Source organism: Halichoeres trimaculatus, unplaced genomic scaffold (assembly GCF_033239565.1).
Source record: "Halichoeres trimaculatus isolate MK-OKI-2021-1 unplaced genomic scaffold, fHalTri1.1 fHalTri1_scaffold_8, whole genome shotgun sequence".
Lineage (NCBI taxonomy): Eukaryota > Metazoa > Chordata > Actinopteri > Labriformes > Labridae > Halichoeres > Halichoeres trimaculatus.
The window spans coordinates 13113575-13131291 of NW_027437186.1; the positions used below are offsets into that span (position 1 = coordinate 13113575).

At 48.5% G+C, this 17717-nt stretch overlaps 7 non-coding genes and 2 pseudogenes across 7 annotated transcripts; all 9 read right to left on the bottom strand.

The window, feature by feature from the left end:
• Nucleotides 1-7626: 7626 nt before the first annotated feature.
• LOC141795829 (U2 spliceosomal RNA) lies at nucleotides 7627-7719 on the bottom strand (annotated as a pseudogene).
• Nucleotides 7720-8409: 690 nt separating this feature from the next.
• LOC141795703 (U1 spliceosomal RNA) lies at nucleotides 8410-8573 on the bottom strand. The gene has a single exon (XR_012598657.1). It is a non-coding gene; the product is annotated as a U1 spliceosomal RNA (small nuclear RNA).
• Nucleotides 8574-8836: 263 nt separating this feature from the next.
• Nucleotides 8837-9027, bottom strand: LOC141795796 (U2 spliceosomal RNA). The gene has a single exon (XR_012598746.1). It is a non-coding gene; the product is annotated as a U2 spliceosomal RNA (small nuclear RNA).
• A 690-nt stretch (nucleotides 9028-9717) lies between these two features.
• Nucleotides 9718-9881, bottom strand: LOC141795784 (U1 spliceosomal RNA). Its single transcript, XR_012598734.1, has one exon. It is a non-coding gene; the product is annotated as a U1 spliceosomal RNA (small nuclear RNA).
• A 263-nt stretch (nucleotides 9882-10144) lies between these two features.
• LOC141795722 (U2 spliceosomal RNA) lies at nucleotides 10145-10335 on the bottom strand. The gene has a single exon (XR_012598676.1). It is a non-coding gene; the product is annotated as a U2 spliceosomal RNA (small nuclear RNA).
• Nucleotides 10336-11025: 690 nt separating this feature from the next.
• On the bottom strand, nucleotides 11026-11189 carry LOC141795683 (U1 spliceosomal RNA). The gene has a single exon (XR_012598638.1). It is a non-coding gene; the product is annotated as a U1 spliceosomal RNA (small nuclear RNA).
• A 264-nt stretch (nucleotides 11190-11453) lies between these two features.
• Nucleotides 11454-11644, bottom strand: LOC141795723 (U2 spliceosomal RNA). The gene has a single exon (XR_012598677.1). It is a non-coding gene; the product is annotated as a U2 spliceosomal RNA (small nuclear RNA).
• Nucleotides 11645-12334: 690 nt separating this feature from the next.
• On the bottom strand, nucleotides 12335-12498 carry LOC141795879 (U1 spliceosomal RNA). The gene has a single exon (XR_012598821.1). It is a non-coding gene; the product is annotated as a U1 spliceosomal RNA (small nuclear RNA).
• Nucleotides 12499-12761: 263 nt separating this feature from the next.
• On the bottom strand, nucleotides 12762-12934 carry LOC141795826 (U2 spliceosomal RNA; annotated as a pseudogene).
• Nucleotides 12935-17717: the final 4783 nt, after the last annotated feature.

A 17717-nucleotide genomic window follows, 5' to 3' on the forward strand; every position in this document is an offset into this window, starting at 1 on the left:
ATTATTATTGAGAACTTTAAAAAGTTAAATAGAGAAGAACGTAAGCTCACTAATATAATTTTAATGATTTACAATTGCAATCGAACCCCCCGCAGACCCGAATGCAGTGGTCCAGTGTATACCTGGACCTTCACATCAGGCTGATTAAGCCTGCTGTCACCTGTAACACAAATGGGCGTTATCACTATGAACAACTAACATTTGAAGCAAAGTTTAAAAACCTTATTAAAAATATTGACACGACCAAACAAAGATATGGAGTTGATTTACGCCTCGCCACCATCTTACAGCGTGCTGATAAAGAAAATAGCAACTCAGACCAAAATTGTCTCATGGTACCAAACTCTGGATCGGTTCGCAGCCGAGTGTGAAGCTGCTGGGATGAGAATCAGCACCTCAAAATCCGAGTCCGTGGTCCTCAGCCGGAAAAGGGTGGAGTGCCCTCTCCGGGTTGGGGATGAGATCCTGCCCCAAGTAGAGGAGTTTCAGTAACTCGGGTCTTGTTTACGCGTAAGGGAAGGATGGAGCGAGAGATTGACAGGCAGATCAGTGCAGCATCTGCAGTGATGCGGACTCTGCACAGATCTGTCATGGTGAAGAGGGAGCTGAGCTGGAATGCAAAGCTCTCTGTTTACCGGTCGATCTTCGTTCCCACCCTCACCTATGGTCATGAGCTTTGGGTAACCGAAAGAAAGTGACCGAAAGAACAAGATCGCGGGTACAAGCGGCCGAAATGAGCTTCCTCCGTAGGGTGGCCGGGCTCTCCCTTAGAGATAGGGTGAGAAGCTCGGCTATCCAGGAGGTGCTTGGAGTAGAGCCGCTGCTCCTCCGCGTTGAGAGGAGCCAGATGAGGTGGCTCGGGCATCTGATGAGACCTCCTGGACGCCTCCCTGGTGAGGTGTTCAGGGCACGTCCAACCTGGGGGAGACCTCGGGGCAGACCCTGGACACGCTGGGGAGACTATGTCTCTCGGCTGGCCTGGGAACGTCTCGGGATCCCCTGGGAAGAGCTGGATGAAATAGCCAGGGAGAAGGAAGTCTGGGCTTCCCTGCTTAGGCTGCTGCCCCCTCGACCCGATCCCGGATAAGCGGCAGAAAATGAATGGATGGATGGTACCAAACGTGTATATTTCTGATGTACACATTTAAATGTAACTTGTCGTTTCAAAGTAAAATTTTGATTTAAAGAAATTATTAGTTGTTCTAACAGCAGGGGCTGCCAGTATTTTGCTGTTATTTTATAGTGCATGTGCTGTAATTTACACTGCTGTATTCAAACATAACAAACACACACACACACACACACACACACACACACACACACACACACACACACACACACACATTTACTTTTACTTTACATTTACATTAATTAACTATTTAGTTGTGGTATAATTGATTGAAATTTGAAAAAATCAGAAGACCTGAATACCACGGGTTGACTGAAGTACTGACAGACTAGTTTGGCAGACAGCCCTCCAGTCATCATAATGGTTCTGCCAGCAACACCATCACTGACAAATACAGAGCTGCGGATTTATCTTCACTGCCATTTCACAGCAATTCCACTTTCAAAGAAATGACATGACAGTTAGTAAATAATATCTTCTGACAAATGGAAGATTTAGAAAGTCTAATTAATTAATTAATCAATTAGATTAGGACAGTGCACATTAATCAACAATTTCTTTATACACGTCATTGTAAATATGCCAGAATTAGCACAATACCTAAATTTCATCCGTTGTCCCAAGGCAGATGATCAAACAGAAAAAAAAAAATTAAAATAACAACACTTCCTACAAGACAGTAAACAAAAAACACACAGTTTTAACAAACAAGATCGACACAATGTGGACTGGGCATGTGGCATTTGAGACAAAAAAGCCCAAACTTCTTTAAATACAGTACACATGCATACCAACTCGCAAAGCATTGGTCAAAGCACTAAGTTAAAGTGCACAAACTATCACTGCTTGTTGATTTATCCAATCAAGAAAAACTGCAGTGTGTTTCTGGATGTCGACATGTTAACCAGCGAGGGCAATGAGCAGCAAACTTCAGATGTGTTCTCTCAGTCCCTGTCCCAGTGCTCAGAGGAGATCCTCACCCTGCTGCTCCTTCCCACCGGTCTCTCCCGGAGAGCCAGGCCGCTGCTGCCTCAAGCTTTTCCCATATAGCTCCGACTCCTTCATCCGAATGGGCACAGAGGCGATTCTTCTTTGTGGCTGTGTCCAGGGCCCGCCGCCTGCAGCGCTGGCCGTTCTGACCGTCGCTGCTGCCATCTGGAGCACAGCCACGGCGGGGATCTGCATGTGCTTTCTTACCAGCAAGTTCCTGGAGGTCCATGTGGCGTCTTTGATGGCGGCTAGTGCGAGCCATTGTTGTGCAAAGTCCTTTGTTGTCTGTGACCTTTGGCTCACTCAGTAGAGAACCAGCTATGCTGTAAGGACCTCCCTTGCCGGTAAGTATGGGAATTGCAAGGAGCCGGCTTTTGCCCACTGCTCTACGGCAGCGCTGCACTCCCAGAGCAGGTGCCTCACCAACTCAGGTGCGCCACATCCAGGCCGGGGGCAAATGGAGGATGCAGATATGCCCCGGGGAGTGCATCACAGACCTGACTGGGAGGATCTCATGAGCCACCATCCACGACAGGTCCTGGAGTCTGTTTGGGAAAGCTGGATGGTTCACATTGCGCCAAACAGTAGAGGGCTCGCCGAGTGCAAGCCCGCGCACTGGACTCACTGGTTCCCGCTCCTGCACAATAGAGATAAGGGAGCGGTGGTCAGTTAGAACATGCAGCTCCTCCTGTTCAAGATTAAAATGTCTCAAGAACTTGGGGATAAAAGAGTATGCAGGTGGCAGGTTAAAAGACACTGGAACTTTAAGATCAGTAGGTAAAACTTTCAGTCGTCTGAGGTAGGACCCCATCCAGAACCGTGCCATTGCAGTTGTTTTGGGGTTTCCGGATGGAGTCGTGGCTGCTCTAAAAGCCAGGGCAGTATAAAGGCTTAAACAGACCTAAAAACAGGCTGAGGTCCGGCACTCCTTTTCCTGCTTTGTCTTTTGGCCTCTTCATTATGTTCCCCCTCAGCCGTTCCCACTTGGACCCCCACAGAAAGTAAAAGATGGCACGTTCCAGGTCTAAAATCACACTCCTAGGTGGGATAAAAACAGAACTGACCAATAAAAGCAAAGGTAAAATCACTGCTTTAATGATTAAAACCTTCCCTTCCATGGTCAGTCGTCTGGTCGTCCAGTACCCCAGTCTTTGTTTAACTTTCCCTACCTTTTCCTGCCAATTGGTTTCCCCTCCTCCCTCAATGTCAAATTTAACCCCAAGTATCTTTTGGTCAGTCGGGGTCACAGTCAGGGGGAGTCCAGAAGTCTCGATTGCTGTCCACGGTCCATAAAATTTGGCTTGGGTTTTGCTCCTGTTTAGTCATGACCAGGGCCGTAACCAGGGTTTCAAAATTGGTGAGGTCCAGACCTTGACCCCCCAACCCACACCGACACACTAACCCACACACACAAACTCGTGTTATAAAATCAGTTTTGACCAGTAGTAGCTAAAAGTTCCTTTATATTAGACTGCATATAATCATAGTGTGAACTGATGGAGGTTTACTTTGGGTTGTTAGCGTAACAGTAATGGACATTTGAGCAAATGAGGAAGAGAGAGATTTTCTGTTGTTAAGACTTTAGAAACCTATTCTCATTGAGACATTGAGATTAGAGGGGAAAAATCCCCTTTTATCAGTTTTTGCACAATTCACAGAAAAATGTCACCTAAAATAACAGATACACTGCCAAGAGGAATGTACTACACACATTCAAAAACACGCAGAGGGAAGTATTAGCAAAAATAATGTTTTATTTGGCTGTGTCAGGCAGACAGGCAGTCAACTGTGCTTCCTCATGTGCTCCCACTTCTGCGTTGGCCCTTTGAAATGACATAGAACACACAAACATAAGTTATAATGCTCATTCTTAGTGCAATAGGTAAATATTTGTATAATCATAACATTAAGAACCTTTTGGAGTTGAAGGCTAAGTGTATTCTTCTGTGGCCAGAAGCATCCCACCGCTTTAGGACTCTTTCCCTATCTATGCCAATTCTCCAGTGGACGTGCATGAGAGCCAATCCAGTCAGTCTGTCGTCTGACATGCTGGCTCTCAGCCATGTCATCAGTCTCCTCATAGCTTAAAAGGACCTTTCACAGGCACATGTTGTCGCTGGGATTGTGAGGAATATTCTCAGCATGCACTCTACATTTGGAAAAAAGATCATGCTTGTGTTCTGGAGAGTGTCCAGCGCTGTGGATGGCAGGGACTCGGTGCTGGTCTGGAATTTATATCTCCACCGTTTGAGCTCTTGTTCCACAGTCGCAGCATCAGGTAAGTCTTGGTGGTACCACTTGGTCTCCTTTACTTTTTTTAGTAAGGTATCTCTAATACCAACACCACAGCATTCTATAAACTCATTTTGAACAAATGGTGAGAGGTACATGGCATTTTTTGGTGCAGTCTGAAGGTGTTTTTTCAGGGTAGAATCAAATTATGATTTCCAATCTTTTGCTCTTCTGACTTGTTTTTTTTCTGTGGGGGGAGGGGGGTCAAGGGGGTTGATTAGACCCTATAGATTATGCTTCATTTTAGGATCATTTAGAGAGAAGGATTCCATTTTTTTTCAACTTACATTTCTATCTATCTATCTATCTATCTATCTATCTATCTATCTATCTATCTATCTATCTATCTATCTATCTATGTGCATAGATACATATACATACTTAAAAAATAGTTAAGGCCCACATTTCTTTGCTGTGATATGATCTGTAAATGTAATCGATGCAAATCTAACCCATGAAAGTAAATATATAAATAAACTATACATTTTTTAGGGAAAAAAAAATCAAATGTAAAGTTTGGTGTTATATTGGTACAGACCAAAACAAAACAAAACAATCTGTTTTAAAAAAAACTGAGACAGTCAGTTCTTGTCATAAAAGCAGCACAGAAAATTCCACATTTGATAGAAAAAATTGAAATGCAAACTAAATCAGTATTGTAAACATATTAATAAAAAACAACTGTTTTAACTAGTGAGCTTTAACTTTTTGAACTGTATGCTTTGAGTATGTTGCCATGGTTACCTAACGGTTATGCCAGTCCAGCACTTTAAACTGGCATTGGGGGGAACTGCCATCAGGCAATTTAACCGGAGCGTCTTTTACCCGTTTGTAGGTTTAAACCCAGTCTGAATCAGTATTCACACAGACCATGGGATAAAATAAAATGAATTAAATCCCGCTGAAATATTCAGCGGGTTTGGACCTCGGATCAAACCCCCGGCTTCCTCCTCCTCTTTCTAAAGAGTGATAACACACCCAAAATAACGGACCTGTCTGCATGAAGGTTTACAAGACACTGTTAGATCGTGTCGGTCGAAAACACCCAAAGGTCTGGCTTCATTTACAGTGGACTGCTTGTTCGTAAAATAATAATCTGTCACTCACCTCACGGTGCCGTTCTCTGCTTCATGTCAAGCGCATTCAGAGTCACTGCGATTACAGGCTTTGTCAGATAACTTCCTGCATGCCGCGGTTTTTTTTTTTCTCGGAAATTTTTACCGAGGTCCGGACCTTGGTGACCTCATAGCTGGTTACGGCCATGGTCATGACCCAGAGGTCCGTCCAAACCAGTCAGTTAAGTCCAGCGTCCTGTTAGCGGATAAAGGGTCGGTGCATAAAATGTTCACGTCCTCCAAGTATAAAACACATTTAGTAGTGAGGCCCCCACTTCCTGGAACCCCCACCCCTCTGATTCTTTGGTCCCTTCTCAAGATCTGTGCCAAGGGTTCAACGCAGAGGACGTAGAGGAGGGCGGATAATGGACAACCCTGACGGACACCGCAGTCTATCTGGACTGCTTTTGTCAGGTGCCCATTAACCACAAATTTGCTGGTAATGTCCCTGTACAGCAATCCCACCCATGACATTTTAAAAGACTAAATGTTTAAGACAGTTGTCACATTTCTTGTGAATGAAGCTCTTCCTTAACTCTTACAGGCGAAGAGTAAGGGGCTCGAGCTGCATTTCCCCTCCGGACTCTGGGGGATGGCCTTTCTTGTAATCTTTTGTTAAACATTGAGTCCTATGGGGTTGATTGCAGAGCTATGTTCAGAAAAGAGACCTCATTTGGGGAATCGGGGGGGAAGACTCTGGGCTCTTCCACAGATGAGCTGTCTGAGGAGTAACCAGCTCTTCCCCTCTTCTCTGAGGCTCCAGCCTCAGAGGACAATCCAGATAAAGGTCTCTTTGCGTGCTGTGCCATTGGGAGAGGGGCGGCTTCTTCCCTCTCATTCTGATTCAGGTTGTCTGAGTCAGAGGTAGCTCCGCCTTCTTCCTGCACTGCACTCTCTTCTTCACCACTCTCTTGAGGGGCAGTTGCAGGCCCCTCCCTCTCTCCCTCCTCACCTGATCCTTTTCCTCCAGTCACAGGGTTTGGAGGGAGATTGAAATTTTCTGGCCTAGGCCCTTGAAACCGCACAACAAACATTTCCTCCAGTCCACCATTTTGTATTTCTTTTTCTTTTTCTGCCATTCTGGCAGCCTTTACAACATTTGCATTGTTGGCAAATGACTGTGGGCAGTCTCTGAAGAGGTGGTTTGTTTCTCCACAGAGGTTGCACTTTCTGCCATTGGTACATTCCTCAAAGGTGTGACCAATTTCTCTACATTTGCCACAAGTTATCTGCTGACACGCTTCAGCAAGGTGCCCATGCTCTCCAAACTTGCGGCAGAGTTTGGGTTGACCTTGGTAGTGAATGTAGCCCCTGTTATTACCCAGAACTATCACAGACGGCAGGTGTTTCAGGCCCAGGAAGCCCTGGGGGTCCTGCCATTGCTGGACAGGGACCCTCCAGGCGCAATTCCAGATGCCATCCTCATCTCTCACCTTCATAGCCTGGCCCTTAACAGTGCAATATCTTCCCAGCGACAAACAAATGTCCTCTGCACTCACAGTTTCATTAAACATCCTTACAATGACTGTCCTATGGGCATTGTCGGTCAGTTTCTCAACATTAAATGCAGAAAACTGGGGTCTCACATTTTCAAACCTTTTCCAAAATTCTGTCAGCAGGACTGCAGAGCAGCTAACATCAAATCCCTTGTTCAGAGGTAAAGAAACAATACAATTTAGGTCTCCCGGAGAGAAATTCAATGCTTTTTGCAAAAGTTTTCTTGAAAAGTTGAGTCTTGACATTTTCATTGGTTCACCATCCTTTTCTTTGAAGATAAAACAGACGCTGTGGTGCCTCCGCATGCCGGCGTGGGCAGCCGACATGGTGGAGGCACCACAGGCTTATCAAAAAAAACTGCTTAAAAGTCAGTAAGTAGCGAGAAATTAATAATGGGATGAGAAAAAAGTAAGAGTAGTACCTTCCTTTCTTGGTCAAGATGTTCCCTCGCGGTAAAACCCTGGCAAGCTGACCCAATATACACCTTGGTAGTGTGTGTGCAACAATTGAGATGTTGCACAAGCCCTCACAAGGCCAGGGAAGTCTCCTCCAAGCACCAAAATAGCAATGCCACTGAAAGGCAGGGCTGTTGTTGGCTAGCGGAGGCGATCGCTGTCTTAACCAGAGCTAAGACCAGTGTGACATCTGATAGAACAGATACTACACTTGATCTTAGCCAAAAGGCCGAGAAGCGATAACCACAAACCGTCAGAGGAGGAAGCCACACTCTCAGCACTCCACGTCTCACAGGCGGTTCCTTTCAATTTGACGGCAGCAGCCATGCATGGCCCCAAGACACCCCGATTAAGCCTTGCGCACCTGGTCGATGAGTGAAAGGAGAAGAAAAGAAAAAGTCTCAGCAAACCGTGTCTGTAGGCAAGTTTCGGTCATTGCAAGTCAAGCCACACGCTGCTTTGCGCTGGTGCCACTCGGTACGAGCCAGCGATGGCTTGAAAACACCAAGCACTTGGTCATTTTCAGCCACAGAGGAAGCTTTGGCCGCCGTGGGTGACAAACAAACCAAAAGAATCTCCGGTCGCTCGGTGGCCGGAAGCCGAGCAAACCTTTACCGCGGGCAGATTACATCCTCTGCGCAGGGAGACAGTAGGCTTTGCCCTCAAACTATCTCCTCCTCTCTATCTGGCGCGCACGCGCGCGCTTGAGCCAGCTGGTGTTTCTTTGCCCGCTGCTTCCAGGGCTGCCTGCCGGCGTTTCTCGGGGCCAAGGGGCTTGCACTGCTTCAGAGTGCGCAGTGGTGGCACACCGCCTGGAGCTTGCCGGCTTCCTTTGGGCCTTGCAAAGTTGCAACTTGGCCCTGGAGCACTCTGGCTGCGCGTCAAACGGTCGGCGCCAGGGGCGACAGCCCATTGCCTTTTCACATTTTGTCAGGGGAGAGCGCGGACGCAGTCCCCCACTACCAGAAATTATGCAGTCGAGATTCCCACATTTGGGGAATTCGCAGGGGTCAGCACAGCAGGAGTGCAATGGCCGAGCCTCGCCCTGGGTGAACCACCTTCTTGATCATGGTATCTCCCCTGCCAGGTAAGTATGCCTTGCACAGCTCGCAGACACAGACCTGCTTCACGCACCTACCGCCCTGGCTGGCGGTGCTGAAAATATCCCGAGGGGACCACATTTAGAGGGTGCAAAGTGGCAAAGAGCCACACACACGTACATGGTTGAGGAAACAGCCTTGCACTAACGCTGACAAGGGATTGCTGTGTTAAGTGACAAAACAAAGGACTGGCTACTTCTCCTCCTATCCCACGCTGCTGCATCTCCTTTCCAGGCTTGTCTCTGACATCAGGGTTGGGGGGGGTGCACCGTGCCCGGAGGTACTGCAATACCTGGCCGATGCGTGGAGTGGACGGAGCAAGCCCCTATTCCATCTCCCAGTTCCAAAAATCAATTTAATATATGGTCCCCGGGTAGGGGACGTATCAGATATTAAACTGATAAGAACAGATACTACACTTGATCTTAGCCAAAAGGCCGAGAAGCGATAGCCACAAACCGTCAGAGGAGGAAGCCACACTCTCAGCACTCCACGTCTCACAGGCGGTTCCTTTCAATTTGACGGCAGCAGCCATGCATGGCCCCAAGACACCCCGATTAAGCCTTGCGCACCTGGTCGATGAGTGAAAGGAGAAGAAAAGAAAAAGTCTCAGCAAACGGTGTCTGTTGGCAAGTTTCGGTCATCGCAAGTCAAGCCACACGCTGCTTTGCGCTGGTGCCACTCGGTACGAGCCAGCGATGGCTTGAAAACACCAAGCACTTGGTCATTTTCAGCCACAGAGGAAGCTTTGGCCGCCGTGGGTGACAAACAAACCAAAAGAATCTCCGGTCGCTCGGTGGCCGGAAGCCGAGCAAACCTTTACCGCGGGCAGATTACATCCTCTGCGCAGGGAGACAGTAGGCTTTGCCCTCAAACTATCTCCTCCTCTCTATCTGGCGCGCGCGCGCGCGCTTGAGCCAGCTGGTGTTTCTTTGCCCGCTGCTTCCAGGGCTGCCTGCCGGCGTTTCTCGGGGCCAAGGGGCTTGCACTGCTTCAGAGTGCGCAGTGGTGGCACACCGCCTGGAGCTTGCCGGCTTCCTTTGGGCCTTGCAAAGTTGCAACTTGGCCCTGGAGCACTCTGGCTGCGCGTCAAACGGTCGGTGCCGGGGGCGACAGCCCATTGCCTTTTCACATTTTGTCAGGGGAGAGCGCGGACGCAGTCCCCCACTACCAGAAATTATGCAGTCGAGATTCCCACATTTGGGGAATTCGCAGGGGTCAGCACAGCCGGAGTGCAATGGCCGAGCCTCGCCCTGGGTGAACCACCTTCTTGATCATGGTATCTCCCCTGCCAGGTAAGTATGCCTTGCACAGCTCGCAGACACAGACCTGCTTCACGCACCTACCGCCCTGGCTGGCGGTGCTGAAAATATCCCGAGGGGACCACATTTAGAGGGTGCAAAGTGGCAAAGAGCCACACACACGTACATGGTTGAGGAAACAGCCTTGCACTAACGCTGACAAGGGATTGCTGTGTTAAGTGACAAAACAAAGGACTGGCTACTTCTCCTCCTATCCCACGCTGCTGCATCTCCTTTCCAGGCTTGTCTCTGACATCAGGGTTGGGGGGGGTGCACCGTGCCCGGAGGTACTGCAATACCAGGCCGATGCGTGGAGTGGACGGAGCAAGCCCCTATTCCATCTCCCAGTTCCAAAAATCAATTTAATATATGGTCCCCGGGTAGGGGACGTATCAGATATTAAACTGATAAGAACAGATACTACACTTGATCTTAGCCAAAAGGCCGAGAAGCGATAGCCACAAACCGTCAGAGGAGGAAGCCACACTCTCAGCACTCCACGTCTCACAGGCGGTTCCTTTCAATTTGACGGCAGCAGCCATGCATGGCCCCAAGACACCCCGATTAAGCCTTGCGCACCTGGTCGATGAGTGAAAGGAGAAGAAAAGAAAAAGTCTCAGCAAACGGTGTCTGTTGGCAAGTTTCGGTCATCGCAAGTCAAGCCACACGCTGCTTTGCGCTGGTGCCACTCGGTACGAGCCAGCGATGGCTTGAAAACACCAAGCACTTGGTCATTTTCAGCCACAGAGGAAGCTTTGGCCGCCGTGGGTGACAAACAAACCAAAAGAATCTCCGGTCGCTCGGTGGCCGGAAGCCGAGCAAACCTTTACCGCGGGCAGATTACATCCTCTGCGCAGGGAGACAGTAGGCTTTGCCCTCAAACTATCTCCTCCTCTCTATCTGGCGCGCGCGCGCGCGCTTGAGCCAGCTGGTGTTTCTTTGCCCGCTGCTTCCAGGGCTGCCTGCCGGCGTTTCTCGGGGCCAAGGGGCTTGCACTGCTTCAGAGTGCGCAGTGGTGGCACACCGCCTGGAGCTTGCCGGCTTCCTTTGGGCCTTGCAAAGTTGCAACTTGGCCCTGGAGCACTCTGGCTGCGCGTCAAACGGTCGGTGCCGGGGGCGACAGCCCATTGCCTTTTCACATTTTGTCAGGGGAGAGCGCGGACGCAGTCCCCCACTACCAGAAATTATGCAGTCGAGATTCCCACATTTGGGGAATTCACAGGGGTCAGCACAGCCGGAGTGCAATGGCCGAGCCTCGCCCTGGGTGAACCACCTTCTTGATCATGGTATCTCCCCTGCCAGGTAAGTATGCCTTGCACAGCTCGCAGACACAGACCTGCTTCACGCACCTACCGCCCTGGCTGGCGGTGCTGAAAATATCCCGAGGGGACCACATTTAGAGGGTGCAAAGTGGCAAAGAGCCACACACACGTACATGGTTGAGGAAACAGCCTTGCACTAACGCTGACAAGGGATTGCTGTGTTAAGTGACAAAACAAAGGACTGGCTACTTCTCCTCCTATCCCACGCTGCTGCATCTCCTTTTCCAGGCTTGTCTCTGACATCAGGGTTGGGGGGGGTGCACCGTGCCCGGAGGTACTGCAATACCAGGCCGATGCGTGGAGTGGACGGAGCAAGCCCCTATTCCATCTCCCAGTTCCAAAAATCAATTTAATATATGGTCCCCGGGTAGGGGACGTATCAGATATTAAACTGATAAGAACAGATACTACACTTGATCTTAGCCAAAAGGCCGAGAAGCGATAGCCACAAACCGTCAGAGGAGGAAGCCACACTCTCAGCACTCCACGTCTCACAGGCGGTTCCTTTCAATTTGACGGCAGCAGCCATGCATGGCCCCAAGACACCCCGATTAAGCCTTGCGCACCTGGTCGATGAGTGAAAGGAGAAGAAAAGAAAAAGTCTCAGCAAACGGTGTCTGTTGGCAAGTTTCGGTCATCGCAAGTCAAGCCACACGCTGCTTTGCGCTGGTGCCACTCGGTACGAGCCAGCGATGGCTTGAAAACACCAAGCACTTGGTCATTTTCAGCCACAGAGGAAGCTTTGGCCGCCGTGGGTGACAAACAAACCAAAAGAATCTCCGGTCGCTCGGTGGCCGGAAGCCGAGCAAACCTTTACCGCGGGCAGATTACATCCTCTGCGCAGGGAGACAGTAGGCTTTGCCCTCAAACTATCTCCTCCTCTCTATCTGGCGCGCGCGCGCGCGCTTGAGCCAGCTGGTGTTTCTTTGCCCGCTGCTTCCAGGGCTGCCTGCCGGCGTTTCTCGGGGCCAAGGGGCTTGCACTGCTTCAGAGTGCGCAGTGGTGGCACACCGCCTGGAGCTTGCCGGCTTCCTTTGGGCCTTGCAAAGTTGCAACTTGGCCCTGGAGCACTCTGGCTGCGCGTCAAACGGTCGGTGCCGGGGGCGACAGCCCATTGCCTTTTCACATTTTGTCAGGGGAGAGCGCGGACGCAGTCCCCCACTACCAGAAATTATGCAGTCGAGATTCCCACATTTGGGGAATTCGCAGGGGTCAGCACAGCCGGAGTGCAATGGCCGAGCCTCGCCCTGGGTGAACCACCTTCTTGATCATGGTATCTCCCCTGCCAGGTAAGTATGCCTTGCACAGCTCGCAGACACAGACCTGCTTCACGCACCTACCGCCCTGGCTGGCGGTGCTGAAAATATCCCGAGGGGACCACATTTAGAGGGTGCAAAGTGGCAAAGAGCCACACACACGTACATGGTTGAGGAAACAGCCTTGCACTAACGCTGACAAGGGATTGCTGTGTTAAGTGACAAAACAAAGGACTGGCTACTTCTCCTCCTATCCCACGCTGCTGCATCTCCTTTTCCAGGCTTGTCTCTGACATCAGGGTTGGGGGGGTGCACCGTGCCCGGAGGTACTGCAATACCAGGCCGATGCGTGGAGTGGACGGAGCAAGCCCCTATTCCATCTCCCAGTTCCAAAAATCAATTTAATATATGGTCCCCGGGTAGGGGACGTATCAGATATTAAACTGATAAGAACAGATTTTTCTTTCGAAAATTTATTGACACTTTTACAAATTAAATCGTCATGTAGTATTTTGAAGGCAACACCAGTGTAATTCTAGAGCAGAATAATGATACTTTTAAATTGTTTCACATACGTACACATCATGTATGAAACATACCACCATCTAGCCACACATACATTACTCTTCAAAAGACAGGTTTAAAAGTCATCAATGTCATCTTTTAAAGTGCCAACACTTGGTTTAATATAAAACATGCTACTGTTTATCTAAATTTTAAGTTAAGGCAGATGTTTGTTGTAAGAGCAGTACATAAATGGTTAAAAACAAGTCACATATCCATTAAAGTCAATCAATAAACATGTCACCATTTAAAACCATTCATAAATCGCTCATTGTTTCCTTAAACAGACAGTTATTCATTTTAAAATCATCTAATAAAAAGTCTTTTCTAAGACTGATTTAAAGGGAGTGCATTGAATAAGATATCATCTATTGTACAGGAGCGGAGTGAGCCCCTACCAATACAGTAACATCCTTCTCTCCCAGACAGATGTGTTCTCTCAGTCCCTGTCCCAGTGCTCAGAGGAGATCCTCACCCTGCAGCTCCTTCCCACCGGCCTCTCCCGGAGAGCCAGGCCGCTGCTGCCTCGAGCTTTTCCCGTGTAGCTCCGACTCCTTCATCCGCATGGGCACAGAGGCGATTCTTCTTTGTGGCTGTGTCCTAGGCCTGCCGCCTGCAGCGCTGGCCGTTCTGACCGTTGCTGCTGCCATCTGGAGCACAGCCACGGCGGGGATCTGCATGTGCTTTCTTACCAGCAAGTTCCTGGAGGTCCATGTGGCGTCTTTGATGGCGGCTAGAGTGAGCCATTGCCGTGCAAAGTCCTTTGTTGTCTGTGACCTTTGGCTCACTCCGTAGAGAACCAGCTGTGCTGTAAGGACCTCCCTTGCCGGTAAGTACGGGAATTGCAAGGAGCCGGCTTTTGCCCACTGCTCTACGGCAGCGCTGCACTCCCAGAGCAGGTGCCTCACCGACTCAGGTGCGCCACATCCCGGCCGGGGGCAAATGGAGGACGCAGACATGCCCCGAGAGTGCATCACGGACCTGACTGGGAGGATCTCATGAGCCACCATCCACGACAGGTCCTGGAGTCTGTTTGGGAGAGCCGGATGGTTCACGTTGCGCCAAACAGTAGAGGGCTCGCCGAATGCAAGCCCGCGCACTGGACTCACTGGTTCCCGCTCCTGCACAATAGAGATAAGGGAGCGGTGGTCAGTTAGAACATGCAGCTCCTCCTGTTCAAGATTAAAATGTCTTAAAAACTTGGGGATAAAAGAGTATGCAGGTGGCAGGTTAAAAGACACTGGAACTTTAAGATCAGTAGGTAAAACTTTCAGTCGTCTGAGGTAGGACCCCATCCAGAACCGTGCCATTGCAGTTGTTTTGGGGTTTCCGGATGGGGTTGTGGCTGCTCTAAAAGCCAAGGCAGTATAAAGACTTCCTAAAAACAGGCTGAGGTCCGGCACTCCTTTTCCTCCTTTGTCCTTTGGCTTCTTCATTATGTTCCTCCTCAGCCGTTCCCACTTGGACCCCCACAGAAAGTAAAAGATGGCACGTTCCAGGTCTAAAATCACACTCCTAGGTGGGATAAAAACAGAACTGACCAATAAAAGCAAAGGTAAAATCACTGCTTTAATGATTAAAACCTTCCCTTCCATGGTCAGTCGTCTGGTCGTCCAGTACCCCAGTCTTTGTCTGACTTTCCCTACCTTTTCCTGCCAATTGGTTCCCCCTCCTCCCTCAATGTCAAATTTAACCCCGAGTATCTTTTGGTCGGTCCGGGTCACAGTCAGGGGGAGTCCGTAAGTCTCGGTTGCTGTCCACGGTCCATAAAGTTGGGCTTGGGTTTTGGTCCTGTTTAGTCGTGACCCAGAGGCCCGTCCGAACCAGTCCGTTAAGTCCAGCGTCCTGTTAACGGATAAAAGGTCAGTGCATAAAATGTTTACGTCGTCCATGTATAAAACACATTTAGTTGTGAGGCCCCCACTTCCTGGAACCCCCACCCCTCTGATTCTTTGGTCCCTTCTCAAGATCTGTGCCAAGGGTTCAATGCAGAGGACGTAGAGGAGGGCGGATAATGGACAACCCTGACGGACACCGCAGTGTATCTGGACTGCTTTTGTCAGGTGCCCATTAACCACAAATTTGCTGGTAATGTCCCTGTACAGCAATCCCACCCACGCTATAAACCTTTCAGGTAACCCCATTTTTTGCAGTACCTTGAAGAGGTACTGGTGCGAGACCCGATCAAAGGCTTTTTCAAAATCTAAATTTAGGACTACTAGCCGGATGTTTCTGTCTCTCGCAAAACAGATGGTGTCTCTGATCAGTACCAGGCTGTCCGTGATCCTCCTCCCCGCAATGGCACAGGCTTGATCCGGGTGAATCAGCCCCTCTAAAAACACAGACAGACGTGATGCTAAAAGCTTACTAAAAAGTTTACAATCAACATTTAAAAGGGTGATAGGCCTCCAGTTTCTCAAGTCGGTCTTGTCTTTGTCCTTAAAAAGTAGAGTCACTATCCCTATTCTGAAACTGTCAGGAAGTCGTTCAAATTTTCCAAACTCCATAAAAACAACAAACAAGTCAGGTGCTAAAATATCCCAAAAGGTTAAATAAAATTCTAAGGGAAGCCCATCATGTCCTGGGGACTTCCCTTTCTTAAAACTCTTTAAACAATTATATATTTCTAAAAGGGTAAAATCCTGGGATAAAAGCGTGCTGTCTTCTATTTTGTTGTTTATAAATTTCAGAACTTCTTCCATTGTGTCATGGCAAGTTGTTTTTTCTTGGTACAGATGTTCATAAAAAGCTGTAACTGTTTCGTTAATTTCTCTTGTTGTTTCTGCTGTGCACTCGTTTTCTTTTTTAAGTTTAGTGATTGTTCTATCTTTGTTTATTATTCTTTTAAAAAAGTATCTTGTGCACTTTTCTCCTTCCTCTATTTCTTTCTCCTTGCTCCGTAGAATGACACCTTTACTGTGTGTTTCCGCTAAGGCCGACATTTCCAGTTTAACTTGTTTTATTTCTTCACTAAAATCCATGCCTTGTTGATTAAGTTTAAAATACCTTTGTAATCTTTTCTGCAGTCCCAACATGTGTCTCTTTTCTCTATCTTTTTTCTTTTTCCCTGTCTGCCTAAAGAAAGTCTGGGTCCTTTCCTTCACCAATTCCCACCAGTGTGCACGTGTATCGTAGAGGTCTTGAAGGGTCTGCCACTCTTGGTACTGCTCCCTGTACTTTCTCACTACCTCCCTATCCTCTAAAAGGGAGCAGTTGAGTTTCCACAGACCCTTACCTGAAGTCACACCAGAAGCAAGTGAAAGGGTGCATGATAGCATAGTGTGGTCGGAGAAGAAAACAGGAGTTAATCTAGCATCAGTTGGTGGGCAATCTCGTGATAAAATGTAATCTATGCGAGAGGCTTTGGTACCATCACCACTGAACCAGGTGAAGCCCTCCTCTCTGGGATGCATGACTTTAAAACAGTCTGTTAGTTTAAAATCCCTACATATGGCCCCCAATAAGACTGATGTTTTATCCATTTTAAAATCTTCCCCTGCTCCTTTCCTATCTTTCCTGCTTAAAATACAATTAAAATCTCCTCCTACAACCAGAGGATCCCTACCCAGCATGTGGGACTGCAAGTCTTCTAAAAGGTCATACCTGTCGTTCTTGTCGTTAAAGCCATAAATATTTAAAACTTTAAAATCTCTCCCCATAAAAGTCAGATGTGCTAAAAGTGCCCTACCTTCTCTCACCACAGTGCTGCCCTTCACCATCACCAGAGGGTTTTTTATTAAAATGGCCACTCCATCACTTCTGTTTTCATTGGATCCGCTCCATATTGATGTGTGTGGCCAAAGGTCACTCCAGGCCTTGTAGTGGTTTAAAAAAGGTAGGCCACACTCCTGTATTAAAAACACATCAGACTCAAAGGAGTTTAGAAAGGATAAAACAGTTTGGGCTCTGACTTTTGACTTCACACTTCTCACATTGATGGTTGAGAATGTGATTGTCATAAGTATGGTTAAAAACAACAGGTAAGACATTTTAAAGGACTAAAAGTTTAAGGCAGTTGTCACATTTCTTGTGAATGAAGCTCTTCCTTAACTCTCACAGGCGAAGAGTAAGGGGCTCGAGCTGCATTCCCCCTCCGGACTCTGGGGGATGGTCTTTCTTGTTATCTTTTGTTAAACATTGAGTCCTTTGGGGTTGATTGCAGAGCGATGTTCAGAAAAGAGACCTCATTTGGGGAATTGGGGGGGAAGACTCTGGGCTCTTCCACAGATGAGCTGTCTGAGGAGTAACCAGCTCTTCCCCTCTTCTCTGAGGCTCCAGCCTCAGAGGACAATCCAGATAAAGGTCTCTTTGCCTGCTGTGCCATTGGGAGAGGGGCGGCTTCTTCCCTCTCATTCTGATTCAGGTTGTCTGAGTCAGAGGTAGCTCCGCCTTCTTCCTGCACTGCACTCTCTTCTTCACCACTCTCTTGAGGGGCAGCTGCAGGCCCCTCCCTCTCTCCCTCCTCACCTGATCCTTTTCCTCTAGTCACAGGGTTTGGAGGGAGATTCGAATTTTCTGGCCTAGGCCCTTGAAACCGCACTACAAACATTTCCTCCGGTCCACCATTTTGTATTTCTTTTTCTTTTTCTGCCATTCTGGCAGCCTTTACTTTGTTGGCAAATGACTGCGGGCAGTCTCTGAAGAGGTGGTTTGTTTCTCCACAGAGGTTGCACTTTCTGCCATTGGTACATTCCTC